The sequence below is a fragment of the Puntigrus tetrazona genome, chromosome 5 (assembly GCF_018831695.1).
Source record: "Puntigrus tetrazona isolate hp1 chromosome 5, ASM1883169v1, whole genome shotgun sequence".
Classification (NCBI taxonomy): Eukaryota; Metazoa; Chordata; class Actinopteri; order Cypriniformes; family Cyprinidae; genus Puntigrus; species Puntigrus tetrazona.
The window spans coordinates 2,278,357-2,294,212 of NC_056703.1; the positions used below are offsets into that span (position 1 = coordinate 2,278,357).

The 15,856-nt window shown below is 36.5% G+C and overlaps 2 pseudogenes; one reads left to right on the forward strand and one right to left on the reverse strand.

Annotated features, from left to right (window-relative positions):
* Window positions 1–240: 240 nt before the first annotated feature.
* LOC122345420 lies at window positions 241–5,273 on the reverse strand (annotated as a pseudogene).
* A 2,289-nt stretch (window positions 5,274–7,562) lies between these two features.
* Window positions 7,563–14,606, forward strand: LOC122346087 (annotated as a pseudogene).
* The last annotated feature ends 1,250 nt before the right edge of the window (window positions 14,607–15,856 follow it).

The window sequence follows — 15,856 nt, forward strand, 5'->3', positions numbered from 1 at the left end:
GTGAGAAACTAGAGATAGCTAGACTCAATTGAGCTTTATGAAAAATGAAGGGCTTTTCATGCTTCGCTCTCGTTTGTGCAAGTGTCTCAAAATCAGATGCATCACGCACATTGACGAATCAGCATATTTTTGAATCATTCGTACACCAAAGATATGACATGAACTTCAGAAAAAATGTGTACAACAGGAGTGATGACAATATGTGATAAAGCTGTACATATTCCTTGGCACAAAATAGAGTGAGTTTGTACATATGTTCTTCTTTTTATTGAAAAAAATTATTTCTTGATTGTATCTTTTTAATGTCCATTTTTTGTGGAAAATAAATTGAGTTAATATCTTACGAGTTTACAATGTTGAAATAAATTGCACATAATGAACTCATGATGACTCCTTCATTGCTGCCTTCACCCATTGAGCAATGATTTCAGACTCCTTCTTCCGAGCCACAATCACAGACTCGGGATCATTAGGGTTGGACTCCCTAAGAAGAAAAGGAAAAACCCAAGAATGATCAGATGACAGTCAAATGTGCATTTTATTGTCTTATTTTCAAAGAGTATGCACCTTAAATCCAGATGATGAGCCCTCTGGTATGTTGATTGCAATCAGCGATGGACTGAGTGACTTCCTGATCTACAGTTGATTAGAATTCCATCATCGTTTCACAGAGAAGCACAACAAAACATTTTGTTATTGGTCGCTGTTGAGGTCTACACAATTAATAAATTGAATTATTCAGATCATCATTTGTAGAGAGGGGCGGAAAAAAACAGGCAAAAAAAGTGTAGCCCTTTTTAAAAAGTTTGAAAGTTTATACTTTCTTACCCCTCCATTAGCCCAAGGATCGAGATCACCGTTGGAAAATATGATATTGCTTGCGGTGGAGAGATCTAGAGGAGAAAATTCAAATGGATGCAACACTGAGCTCCCATTTCATTGTAAACATCCAATGAATATTAAAAGGACCAAAGGCAAGCAGAACCTGATGTATAATCATGAGGTAAATCCGAAAGACACTGTTTGTTAGTTTCAGCTTACCATCGCCCCAGAACTGTGTCTTCAGCCAGCCTGGACGCGGCACTACTCCCCATCTCTTTAAGCAATACTGTTCTCTCTGCTGCTCGGTGAATGGCATAGGCGGGAACATATCCGTCACATTGTTACTCTCATAGCACATCTCGATCTCTGTGCAGGCCTAATAATAAAACATTTATATACAATTACAAGTGAAATGAAAGCCTATTTATACTATAACAACTCCAATACATTAGATCAAACTTACTACTTTACAGAGGTTATATAACCAATTTCTACAAATTATAGGCCTGGTTTAATAGGCAGGGCTTAGCCATGATTAGGTTATAGTTCAATTAGGACATTTAAGCAAAGTATTTGGACGATTTACGACTTTTGATTCCATCATCCAGAAGTCAATGATCTTTTTGGAATGGGCTTTTGGTTAATTGTCATTGGTAATGTGGTTAACTGTAGAATACAGTATTAAAGCTTTTACATGTTTCGGAAAAGGTGGTTTCTAACAATTGGCCAAGAGGTTTTCAGACAAATACGTTGTCACATGCCATTCCAACTGGAATCATTGTTTACAGACGACATTTATCCTGTTTAGGCTTCAGAATTCATAAATGTTGATGAACAAGTTATGTAAGAATCAAACTTTTGTTGGATTTTTTTCCACCGCAATAATCCAAAAGCCAATGAAAAAATCCTATTGGAACGAAGGCGATGCAGACTTCTGGGTTGGCCTACTAAATGACGTCATCTCTACAGCATTCTGTAGTGTCCATATAAATCTGTTTTACTAGAGATTTGCGTTAAAATCCAATATTCAGGGTTTAGAGAGAACTAATCAAGGTACCTGGTAATCCCATGCATAACTGTTAAAGCCAAGTCCACAGCCGGTGGGGTCAGCGCACTCCACATAGAGACTGTAGAGGTCATAACATGCGAGCTGGCCAGTGGAATTATACACGATGCCTGTGGGGAGGCACAAAATTAATGGCGGCCTTTTGAGCCATGCCAGTAGCAGAGGGATTTAAAAAAGAAACACAAAATGAAATCTGTGCAAATCTGCAGTCATTTACCGACAGTATCTCGGAGTGCTGACATAAGATCAGTGCCATTCAGCATGGTTTCACACGCCACCTGTAAAAGTAAAAAGCACTGGGATTTATCTTTAGGACACACAATCACAGCGGTTCAGCGGAACCGCACTGCTAAGCAAGTTGGAATGGTTTCATTTGCTACATGCATCAGGAAAACATCTGATTAACACCATTAGGTATTGCGTTATGCACTGAGGTATTTCAGTGGCAAGCATTTAGTTTTTTTATGCTATCCCCTTCCCTTCTGGTGATGGGATTGTCTGAAAATTCATGACAGTGAAAGGTCCAATACCTTCACAGGGAAGGCTGGCATGCTGCCCATGAAATGAGTGCTGTAAGGATAATCCAGCATGGCCATCATGGTGAAGGCGTTACGTAAGAGTCCGTTCAGCTGATGAATGTCCTTTGGGGTGGAGGGAGTTTTACACAGGGAGAAGGCAGACTGGATGTGTCTGTAGTCTATGTAAGTAAGTATAATTGGTATACATGAAGAATGAAATCCATTTTGAAAACAAAAGCAAGCACAAATTGAACAAGGTTAACCATACCTTTCTGTTGTGCCAAAGTGTTGAGCTTCTGGAAAGCTCCTTGAACTGCATCTCTGCAGGCAGGCTTAAACTTCTCAAAATCCTGAGTGAGCAAACGGAACACATTAGCATTACGCTAATACAAAATCTTAAACACTTTTATGTACAAAACGTATTATATTGTAAAAGCGTGTTTTAAAACAAAAGAAAGGGATTGTAAATGCTGTCATTTTATGGTTTATATAATTTGGGTAATTAGTTTATATTTGGTCACTTTCATAATTTAGAATTCTTTCTGTTCATTATGTGTACTTTTATTGTAATGTTATGAGACTTTTATTTTGACATCTTGTTTCTAGCACATGCGCAAATGCTCACGCAGGTGCGAGACTTTTCCTTCCACTTGCTAGCGGCAAGTTTATATATATCGTGTGTACTCTGCTAAAAGTTTGCTCTCGTCAAAAAGGACTTGAACAAAGAAGACAAAGACTGTAAGACTGTTTCTCTTTCTCATAGCATGCAGCAAACGAGGTATTTAGTTTTTGTTTGATTAGTTTATTAGTGCTTGTTTTATCTGGTCTATAAAATGTTAGTATGGTTGTTAATATGATGTCTTTATTTTATTGTAAATACTTGTTTAGTTTTCACGGTGGATTTTGGAGAAAATCCTTGAAAAAAACCTGTAGCGGGAGAACCGCTAGTGTCTATGTGTGTGCTGGAGGAAGTTACAGTGATTAAATATGAACTTACAGCGGTAACGTCCCGGAAAAACTGTCTAGAGTCTCCAAGACCTGCGGTGGACAGGATGGGAGCACTAGCGGCTAACGCTCCAGTCACAATATTAGGGTACCTTATTCTCATGTAAACACTTAACATTCCTCCATAGCTGAAAAACAGACATAACATATACTACTGGTCACAATACAGTAACGATAATTTAAAAAGTGTCACGTGATCCATCAGAAATCAGTCTAACATGCTGAAATGTTGCTCTAGGAACATTTCTTATTATCAATATTAAAGGTTTTTGCTTCTCTAGAAACCATGGTACGCCACCACTGAAACATTGTAAAATGCATTACACTGATCCAAAGAAAGAATTAATAGATTTCATTTCCAATAAATGCTGTTCTTTTGAACTTTGTAATTATCAATGAATGCATCATGATGTCCATAAAAATTTAAATTAATACATAAAATAACATTATTAATATGAACTATAAAAACTAAGCATCCAATGAAAATATTACAATGATGTGACAGACTGGAGTAATGGCTGCTGAAATTTTAGCTTTGCCATCACAGGAATAATAATAAAAAAAATTAAGAAGTAAATTGTAGCAATATCTCACAATAATAATATTAATAATAATAATATCTCACCTTGGTGAGAAAAAGTCTAAAACATTACAAATGCATTTCATTTCAAACTTTTGACTGGCAATGTACAGGACTGAAAGTATTTGTTGTTATTCTATGTTTAACTTAATAATGAATCAATATCATGTAACTAATGGTTATGTGTGTGTGTGTGTGTGTGTGTGTGTGTGTGTGTGTGTATATATATATATATATATATATATATATATATATATATATATATATATATATATATATATATATATATATATATATATATATATATATATATATATATATATAGACACATAGACACACACACACACAGTATGTCTGTCAGAAGGTATGAGCTCACTGAATCCTCACCTTCCACCAAAGACGATGACAGGACATTTCTGAGCTCCCAGTTCCTTCTTCAGCGCCGTGATCATGACCGCATAGTCAGCCAGGGCCTGTTCCACCATCAAAAGCCCCACATTGGGGATATTAAAGGACTCTTTCCCAAATGGAAGAGATTTTCCATAGTACCTCTAGAGTTTAAAGTAAAACTTAAAGATTAGTAGACAGTTGCAAACTGTATGACTGCATAAACCTGACATCAAATAAAGACTGATCGTACGACTCAAGTTACATGAAAATCTTACATGCTCAGCGAATATCACCAGGGCTCCCTGCACAGATGCCAGCTCTGTGATAAACCCTGAATTTCGTGCAAACTCCCATACGTCCCCTTCGTTGCCAGCATAAAAGAAAACAGGTCCACTGCCTTTCTTCCAGTACTGATCTACAGCAAACACACAATACACTCACTCAGTGTGGATATAATATAAAAGTTTAATAAAAGTTTTGGCAGATTATTATTACCTGTAATAAGGTAGCGCTGGTCGTATGTGCCATTGCCGAGACTGTTGTAATTGAAGTGGTCTAAAACTTGTTTAAAATACTTTTCCTTGAAATCAGGAGCAAGGTCTCTGTGAGATGGGATGACCTCCTTATTGAGCTTTTCCTTCTAAAACAGAAAATCCTGAAGAGGAGAATTCAAAAACGGACTGAAGAAACGTTTGAAAAACGAACGGAGAGAGAACTGAGGATCTTCGTCAGCAATAAAATGTCACGAATCAACAAACAATTATATGAAAACTTGCCACAGATGAACGCGTCTCAGTTTTTCCACCGAAGATCAGCAGCACGAATCCAAGGAAAAGCCAACGTGCAGCCATTCTCACAGAGACCCCACACAACAAGCCTGGAACCCAGCAAAGTTCCCAAAATCAACACAGGGCTACTGACTGTCGCGTGATCATGTCAGCTGTCATGTGATTTGTGTCATGTTTACAAGTCGTCTATAAACGTTGCAGACGAGCGATTATCTCTGTTGGGTCAAAAGTACGGCATGTGATCCACACCGTTATCTTGAGGGTTGTTAAAGCAATCAACACAGCAGCTTGGCAGGTTAATAATAATTTCAAGTATAGGTCTCGCTAATGGGAGTTACCACATCAGGGCGTTTTTAAACTGTGTTACCTGATTGGCTGACGTCGTAGTGAGCGTCGGTTTAGGGGTGGGGTTAGATCAGAGGGATAATTTTAACGGCATGATTGTGAAACACCCATATATTTGAAAACTCCCGAAATCTAGAAACGCCTACTTTTGTTGTGCAGAGACCTCCGTCTCAATAGGTGTGTTCGACTTGAAGCTGCGCTTCGGCGTATGACATAAAAAGTACCCCAACAGTTTCAGAATAAAAGTCAAAAAACAATTTCAAAGTAAAAGTCTTCATGCTTTAAAATACGTGACATGATATTATGTACGTAAGTGTATGTTTATAAATATAAATAAATCAATACATTAATCTAAAATGAATAAATAATACATTTCTACGATATACTCAATAATTTGTTTAACTTCATTCTAAATGGAAGGCCTATGTAAAAAAATATATATATATTTCAAGTATCAAAAAACATGTTCCAAGAAAATACCTAAATTATTTTCACAGTCTCAAACTCCCTATATCCCTCCAAAAAGGCTGCATTATTCACGATGCAAAAACATGATTTTAATTTGATTTACACAAGCACGTGAAACTGTTAAATTTAAACCAAAGATAGAGTTCAATAACAACGTGAAGAATCTAATCCTGAATTTGATTGTAATGGTGGGAATTTTTAATAATGGGGGTTAGGATTTGTGCTTCAGTGACTATTTCTGCATTAAAAATGTTTGCATTTTACGTCGTTACTTACCAGATGGTGGCGACTAGTGCCTTTTGTGTGCTGTGTGTCTTTTTTGTGAGTTAGTCTTTGGATCACTCAGATTGTCAGTATTTAAAAAAAGAATTTGGAAGTGTTTAGCATCTAACACTCAGCATACTCATATAAGGTGTCAATGGCCAATAAACCACAATGATAGGTTTTTGTAGTATTTGTGTTTGGTAGTATATATATATATATATATATATATATATATATATATATATATATATATATATATATATATATATTAGTAATACAACAAAACTGTACATCAACAAAGCAATAAATTTTTTAGACGTACAAGTAATTTGCACTTTTTTTTTTAATTGTCTTAAATTGTGTTTTAGATTACAAACCATAGAACCCTTGTGGGATTGTTTACCAAACATCTGTAGCGCCATCTAAGGTTAAATTAGAGTACGTCTGCTCTCCTGGATGTTTCACTTCTATCCCACATAGTTTAATATGTTCTTCGCATGTATCTTAACATATCTACATGTGGACAAATGCGCTACAAATGTGTCAAAACACATCCTTTTTTTGCCTGTTTCTTTTTGAGATCATGTAAAATTAAAGATAATTTTAACCCCCAAAAAAATCTAAAGCTGTAAACTTGCTATATAAACATGGTAATATAGCAATGCCGGGATTCCTCTCTCCAGTCTTTTTCTTGACTCTCTTCCTATTAAAATAAATGTCAGGCAATGACTAAGTGCTCCCTGGTAGTGTAACTCTTGGCCAGACAACCTTTATAGTTACTTTTTAGTGTGCTGTATATATTATTGTGTAGGTGTGCACATTGTCTTCGGTTTCTTATGCATCAGCTTTTGTTTAATTGAGCCATTGTGTACGTGCTCCACCTGCTCCTCAACAAGCCTCTGTCTGTCTCTGCCGGGAATGTGGTACTTCCTGAAAGCATGGTGGGAGGAACCACAGCTGTGTGTCACAATACAAAAATCACTTCCTGTGAGTTCACTGAGAACTCTGACTTACACCTGTTCAGGAGCCACGCTCATATTCTTGATCTTTCGCTTCTAGAAAGCAGTTCGGGTTCCTGACTTGTCTCTGTCAGTTTCTAAGCAGTGGTAAGTGTCCCAGTTGTACTAGTATTAGGTTATGGTTTTATTTTCTTTTTAAGAACCTGCATACAGCTCATAGTCTCGCCTGTATTTGCCACGCTCACTCTTTTGTTCTTAGTGATATTAGATGCAAAAATATTGTGTTTTCTCAGTACAGCTTAGTATAGAGTAATTCTGAAATATCAGTTGATTATTTTGTATTTTGTTGTAGAGGCCATGCTGTATATAGAGTTGATCAAGCTGTGGGATGAGGCCGTGAGAGCGATAGACGGCCGGGACTGGCAGTGTGCTCTCACTAAACTCAACCAGATCACAGAACACAACTGTCGTGACTATGTTTGTGGTTGCTTCGACACACATTGCCCTGGGTCATGGACTCGCCATCAAGGTACAATTACAAGTGTGGTAAATGTAGGATATCTCTTTCAATAATTCAATACAATTATCATTGTCTATGTCTATACTTTACTTTTAGGGGTTTTTGTTTTTTAGATGCCACAAAATATGACTATACAGGCAGCTGTGTGTTTGTGTGTTGTATGTCATTATTTACACTTAATATGATTATTACAAATGTATAGACTATTATTTGGAAACTATTTAGTTTTTATTATTAATTTGTTACTTATTTTTGCTTACAATAGTATTCTAACTCTAATGTTGTCATATAAATTAATGTTTTTCTATTTGAATCAAATTAATGTATTATAAGTTATTTAGAAATCATACTTATGTTAAAAGTTGTTGAGGAGTTATATAAAGTTATATAAATATATAAATATCTAGATGTATTTTAGAAGATTTTTCTGTTATATATATATATATATATATATATATATATATATATATATATATATATATATATATATATATATATATTTATATTTTTATTATTTTTATTATTTTATTTTTTTTTTTTTTTTTTTTTTTCCATGGTTCCCAGTGCTTCCTTGTGGCCCCCAATTTGAAAACCCTTTGCTTAGTTCATAATTTTGTTATTTTAAGGTAGTTAAAAATATAATCTGGAAATACAAACTGCAATTGCTAGATAAAAAGGAGATGTGGTTTGAGAGTCTCTGACAATGTCAAATGCTGTTTTTAGGCTCTCTGACCAGGTAATCGCAAAGGATCGTGGTCTTGCTGTGGGATTTTTCCAGAGGTCTGCCGTTCATATGATGGCAAACAGGTGAGGATACTGTAGCTCTCTGTGAACAAGCAGACTAGTCTACGCTACAGAGTGACGCAACAAAAACATCTTAAACATTGACCTCTTTTGTTTAAAGTTGATGTTCTGGGCGGCTGATTCGCCATCATCTGACACTGCCTCTTTGTTCTCTTTGCTCGCTCTCTGTTTCATTCTCTTCCCTTCTGTCTGTGTCTGTCTTTTTCCTAACACCAGGCTGGAGGAGGCATTGGCTGACTGTATATGGGCTCAGAAATATATGAGGGAAAACCCTGTTATTGACTACAAACAGCTGGGCCTTCGCTATAAAATGTACAGCTGGCAGGTCGGAACATAAGCATATTTCTCTTTGTATGCTCAAAAAAAGTTTAACCAAAACCATGTATAACGGTATGATTGTTTGAATTTGTTTTATTGACAAGTGGGAAACTGTTTACAATTTCTGTCTAGCCTTGTGTCAACTCCGCCATTAAACATGAACATTGGTTGAGTTCACCTGTTCAGATATCCATCACAAGGCCTCTTTGAGGGCCGAGTGAAAAAGCTCCACGATTATGCAATGTCAAATGCCAACAAAGAAATAAGATAAGACATAGCCAGCATTCCTTAGTTGTCAGGTTAAGCTCAGGTTAGCCTGAACTGACGAAACAACATTTCTATTCCTCAAATGCCTGTTGGATGAAAAAGAGAAACGTTTGCTTTCTAGAAGTTTCTCAGAGACAAAGAGCAAAAATGTGCCCCACTAATCCACTGTTTGTCATCAGGAATGTGTACTATGGGCATGGTTTATGTAATTTCCTGGTAGAATAATCAAGACGCAGCCTCATTACTCACTGTGTGCTAGAAAGGGAATGAATTACTTTACAGTTTCCTAAGTGAAGTAAAAATATAATGATACTTTATGTATATATATATAGTGAAATCGGTAATGTGAAATGTTCTGATTTTCACAGTTAAAAACAGCTGTGATGCTTAACATTTTGGAGAACATGATCATTTTAAAGGATTGCTCAGCGAACAGAGTAAAATAAAAATCTTTAATAACTTTATAAATGTATTTACTACCTTTTTGATCAATTGTATGCATATTTGCTGAATAAAAGTAAAATGTATTTCAAATTAAACTAAACTTGACCCCAACAACAGTGTATAATCTAGAATGAACTTATGTAGGATTTCTTTTTCACTCATAGGTCCTTTATAATGCAGCAGCCGGGTCCACTCTAGACTGCAGCAATGGGACAAAGCCAGAGAAATTTTGACATCGCCTCACAGGAGAGAGGAGCGGGCTGAAGCAACTTGATAGACATAGCTCTAGAGGCTATTTCTGTAAGACCTATGTGACATTTTATCAAGAAAATGCTAAGAGGAAACTGAAAAAGTTTTTTCCTCATAGTTGCAAGAGATCCTCTCTACATTATGATTGATCTTTTAGTGGTAAAGCATTATCGAGTGCAGTATAGGTTGTGATGATTTCCAGCAGTCTGTTAAGCTGACAACACTCCACTAAACATTGTAATCATGAAATGCCTATTTTATTCCCAGAGGAGAGAGGTTTTGGAGCCTCTGTTGGTTCCTGAGGTGAAGTGTTCCATCCCAGGAAACGGGATGTAGACCAGGTTAAACCAAGGGACTTCTTCTGGGCGAAGCTAAGGTAACTTGTATCTTCACACAGTACAGCGCCTTTGAAAGCTGTTTGGAAACTAACTATAAGATGCAAACTTCAATAAATGTAAATTGTATGATATTTAAACACAAAAGAACTGGACAAAAGCATATTTTAAGTACATGCACACTATTACTTGAGAAATATTTATGCTGAAATTAAACTCTTTTCTTTCAGGTCATCACTTCTTTGATTCCCAATGATGACTTTAGAGGTTTTGATCCTCTCAGGCCACAGGTACAATTACAACCTGTTATACTGCACCTGTTAATTTTTTATTATTTATTTATTTTTTTACAAACTTTTGGTTTCTAACTAGACTTTACTGACTATGTATATCTCTCTGCAGAAACCAGGCTACTATGAGCCAAGGTAGAAGATGGCCAGTATGTATTCAGTATTCACTTCAAATATCAAGACCAGCCTAATACGTAGATATAATAATATATTGTACTAGTTTTGTGTCAACTTAAGCACAAAAAGCACTTCTAATTAAGATAAATATGTTATTCCGGCATAGGGAATCTCAAGCTACATGAAAATGAAGAGTGCATATGTGGCAAAGGGGGCAGGGGAGCTCACGGTGCCCGTGCAGAGGAGCAGAAGTGTTTTTTGTACAGTGATGATGACAAAGACGGACTGGCGGTCATTATTTATGATGGGAAGGTGGGATACTCACCATTTCTAGAATTTGATGGACTACAGAGGCTTTGTTTAGATTTGAGGCACATTAATTGTTTTTCGCCTTTATAACCTACGCTTTCTGACGTCAAGCAAAGCCGCTGAAATGCCATCATTAATATGATATTAAACAGAATGACAGATTATAGAATAACGATTATAAAACTTCTCTTTTCCTACTTTAAAAATAGAGAGGTCTGGTCCCCAATTTCTTCTTGAACTGATGGGCATCAAAAACAAGGGAAAAACAAGCTTAATCGTAAGTGTCCCTTTATTCATTTGTTAACTTCCTGTATGACTTCTTTTCATTTCCAACAGAGTGTTATTTAATGTTTTAAATGTCTTGTAATTTGCCAAGTCTTAGCCAGCTTTTCTCTTAGATACAGTACGTCGAGCTTTATGAATGCAGACAGCTTTAAAAGCTTTTTAATTTAGTCTAAAATGTGCTTACACACTTTGCAAAACTACAGAAATTTGGCAAAGACCACGCCGCCTCAGCACACCGTTACTTTTAGCCTCATTGTAAGGGAAGAGAAAAGCAGTCATAAAAAAATAAAAAAAGGTTTAAGAAGTTTATAGCCTCTTGTTACCACTTCTGCCAGATATGTGATGATTAATTGAGCAAAAGAAGATCTACATTTCTCGCTTGGCATAGTGTATAAGCATTCAGTGTCTGAACTAAAGTAGCATATTTAGTAATTTTCTACATTTTTTTGAAGGAACTCGCCAATGGCATCCCGCATCCACCAGCCCTAAAACCTCCAAACCGACCCCCAAGCTCCATCTCAACGTTCATTAGGTACAGAAATGAATTTTAGATAAAACAGAGCATTCAAACTGAAACGGTTGACTAAATTTGTTAAAGTGGTATGTGTTTTATTTTCATTAATACATATTATTATGAAAAAAATAAAAGGAAATTTAATCTCTAAACTCTATATATATAATAGATGTTGCAGTTATCACTTCCTGTCTCTCCTTTAACTGTCCTAAAAATAAAAGCAAAAATGACTGTACCGGTATTCTGAAGAAAGTAGGTTTTTCTCTCCTGCAGAGCTGCAGCCCTCCTGTGCCGATGCTACCCACACAACTCCTCCTACAACCGGCAGCTCCACCCGCGCCCCCACACAGCAGGTGAGTAACCAAACACACTTGGATATGATGAAAGACTCCTGACCTTGTGGCAGGACAAAAGCAGTGGTTTCTTTACCGTTAGGGATTTTTCACCATTAATTAAAAGGTTTAAGTCAGTTTACTTTTATTTACACAGCCCTTAATGCAGTTAAGATTGTTTCAAAGCAGCTGCACAGTATTAAACGGGAAGTAACAGAATAAGGAATTAGTGACGTAAGGTAAAACAGCATTATTTAGCTTCAGTTTTGATTCAGTTCAGTTTAATAATTGTGTAAAGTACATTATTTATAAAAATAAATAAATACATAAAATGTGTGTATATATATGTATATATATATATGTGTGTGTATATATGTATGTGTATATATATATATATATATATATATATATATATATATATATATATATATATATATATATATATATATATATATATATATATACATACATACATATATATATACACACACACACACACATATGTGTATGTTTTATCTTCCTGTCCAATTTGTCAAGCCTGAAAGACAGCATTGCTGACAATATCATATACTGTAGATGGAAATAGAAGCAGAGCATGATTAATGCAGTGGCCGCCATGGTTGATCTTTGTGTGAGATGAGATCTTTTGAATGAGTTTTGTGACTCAGACATGAAGTGGAGTGTTGAAGCAGCAGGCCTTTGATTTGGCCTGATTCAGTCAGAAATACACCCAAGGGAGCAAAGGAAAACTGCTAAAATTTTGAAAAGGGGACTATTTGAGGCCACTCTCTGGCAGAGAAACCTGATTACCTTGTGACAAAACTTATATATGAATATGCAAATACCTTGTGCAAACTTTGCAATGGTCAAAAGAGGTATTTGGGGTAAATATTTAAAAAAAAATCAAGTTATTGTTATGTAAATCCCAGTGAACTGGTCATATGTAGGTTTCAGTTATCTCAGTCAGAACCTCAGATGTGCTCCCCGACGCCAATTTCTCAGGCCCAAACTTCACCTCAGGAGTCTGGATCAGTCATAGTGAAGGTGCGCTATACATACACCATGGCTCTGAGAGTCCTTCAGAAACTTCTTTCCGGGATCTGCAAGACAAAATCGCTGAGAAATTAGGGACAGCCAGCAATGAACGTTCGCCTCAGGTAATATCACAGACCTGCAGTCTGCTTGACCCGCTTTTAGTTACCATAAATTCCCAGCTTTAAAGTATGTTAGAACTCTGGTCACATTTTTCCGTTGTACAAACCCCCACAACATTTCTAACACTTACTACTGCTTCCTCTCACAGACACAGAACGAATGGCACCAGAGCCCTAACACCACTGAATGGTGATGATAGGCTGGATAGCCTGGAGGGTGTGGGCTGAATGCGGTCGTGCCCAAATTTGGTGTCAGGTAAACTAATTGCTAATTTTGATTGACAGCTATCAGTGACTTAAAGATAGAGTTCGCTCAAAAAAAAGAAAATTGTCATCATTTACTCATTCCAAACCTGTATAAGTTCATTTCTTATGTTGAACACAAAAGAAGATATTCTAAAGAACCTAACAGTTGTTGGTCCCATTGATTTGATGGTATGGTAACAAAATAGTATGGAAGTCAATGAGGACCGCTGACTGTTTGATCACCAGCATTCTTTAAAATACCTTTTTATGCAACATCGAACCTCATACAGGTTTGGAAACGAAACAAGGGTGAGTAAATGATCTACTACATCTTTAATAAATTGTACCACTATCGATACCAAACAGAATTGCAAAATTCTAGTTTGGTTAGCTTATCTTGCTGTAAATGTCTGCCAGTGCTGCTTGTTTTGATAGCAGCACTCACTCACCGTGTTTACACCGTTTGAGGAAATCAACCTGTAAATACTTAACCAATTCTTTTAATTATGAGGGACAAAAAAAGGCAAACGATCTCCATGAATTTTGTTCTTTCATAAAAATATTTTGAGCAATTTTTAATATTTTAATATATTCCTGTTTTTTTCCATCTTGTCCAAAGAACGAGGACCCTCTGGCCAACAGGACTATTCTCTATCAGATGGTGGCACTGTACGACTACAATGCACAAGGCCCGGAGGATTTGGAATTCAGTGAAGGCTAAGACACAATTGACATTCTCAGTAAAGGTACATAAACAGTGGGCTATCTTTTTGTTATTGATTTTATTATTAACGTTACACACATGTGAGTATTTTTGTTAACACCTTATTTTAGGTCTCTTAACTGGCTGCTTTTTAGCATGCATATTACTAAAATATAAGCTATTTATTATTAGTAATTACACATATTAATGCCTTATTCTACATGACCTTACTCAATCCTACCCGATACTCAAACTTAACAACTACCTTCCTAATTATTAGCAACAAATTAATAATTTACTGAGGTAAAAGCTGTAGTTAATAGTGAACGAGTGTTCCTGTTTTAAAGTGTTATCGTGTTTTTTCCGCTTTCCAGTGAACGATGAGTGGTTAGAAGGACACGCCGCTGGAAATATTGGCATCTTCCCTCAAAGTTTTGCTCATCAGGATACAGACAGCACTGTGGGAATTCAACAGATTGACACAGCCTCTAAACATCAACAGTGGCTGTATTAGCCTTCAGTGAATAAGAACTTTCATGTGCAGCGACAGTCTTGAGGGGTCCATCTGTTAAAAATCTCAGTATTTACTAAGTTTTTAGCATACACTTGAAAAACATGAAATCAGAATAATTACTGCTCTCATACTTTTTCCTTTTCAAAGGTGAATTGTCCATAATAACATTTTCCTTTATTTATCTTTCAATTTACTTAGCAGCAGTCTTTAAGTGCTTTCTAACTGGAAAATAGTATCATTCTGGAATTTAAGATGTCATAAATTATATTACGAATGGTATCTGAACTTTTAAATTCTGTTTAAATTAGATGCCGACTGGAAAATCCTGGCCTGCTTTACAGAGTGGGTTCATTTAATATTAATAGAAAACGGAGAATTTCAGGTACTTTTTGAAGTCACGAATCAAGCGGCTAGAGGCCAAATGCAAGGTTTTAAATAGTGCTCAATGGGATGCCAGCTTTAGTTTACATCATTGCCACCCACCTCTTCTTAACCTGCAGCTGACATGGTATCTATCATTTACAAAGTGCACAGCAGTGCAGCAAAAAGAGATGATTTACCTCGCATCACGCCCATACAATACACACCCTGGCAGATTTTATTTCCGACTTGGTCAGATGTCATAAATGGCTTTTAAATCACCCCTGTCCTGTAGTGAGAGCTGAATACACCTCAGTGAGGTATCCGTAATGCAGTGTTTAATGGCGTGGTGTGCTCTGTCAGACTGGGCACTGGGGCATGGCACTGCAGCATACGATCCTCTGCTCTTTATATTGCCGTAATTATAGGGTTGGCAGAGCCCAGCGTGACGCACATTTCCTCAATTCCCATTAAACATTCTGCTATTAATCAAAGCCGCACTGCATTCTGACCCAACGCTTACTGATCAGTTCTTCCCTTCCTACCTTCCGTCCCGGGATTTTTTTTTTTTCAAACAGTAAAATTTAGCGTCGTGTTTATGAGCTGCTGTAAACGGTGTTGTATAAGTGTCGGGAGTTAGACAATTTAACATGTTTCGCGTCAAACAAGCTTCTGTCAGTCGTAACTGAACTGTATTTGTCTTTAGGTAAAGTACAGCCAACGGCTGCGATTTAATGGTCTTGACTGCGCAACCCGCCATAAAAGTTAGATGTTTATTCTTTACATCACTTGCTCTGTACTCAAAAGAGGACTTGGGACTTTTTATCAAGAAAGCAGAAAACAGCCCACTATGATGGTGCAGGGGAAATCTGGAGTCTCAATTTAAGCCA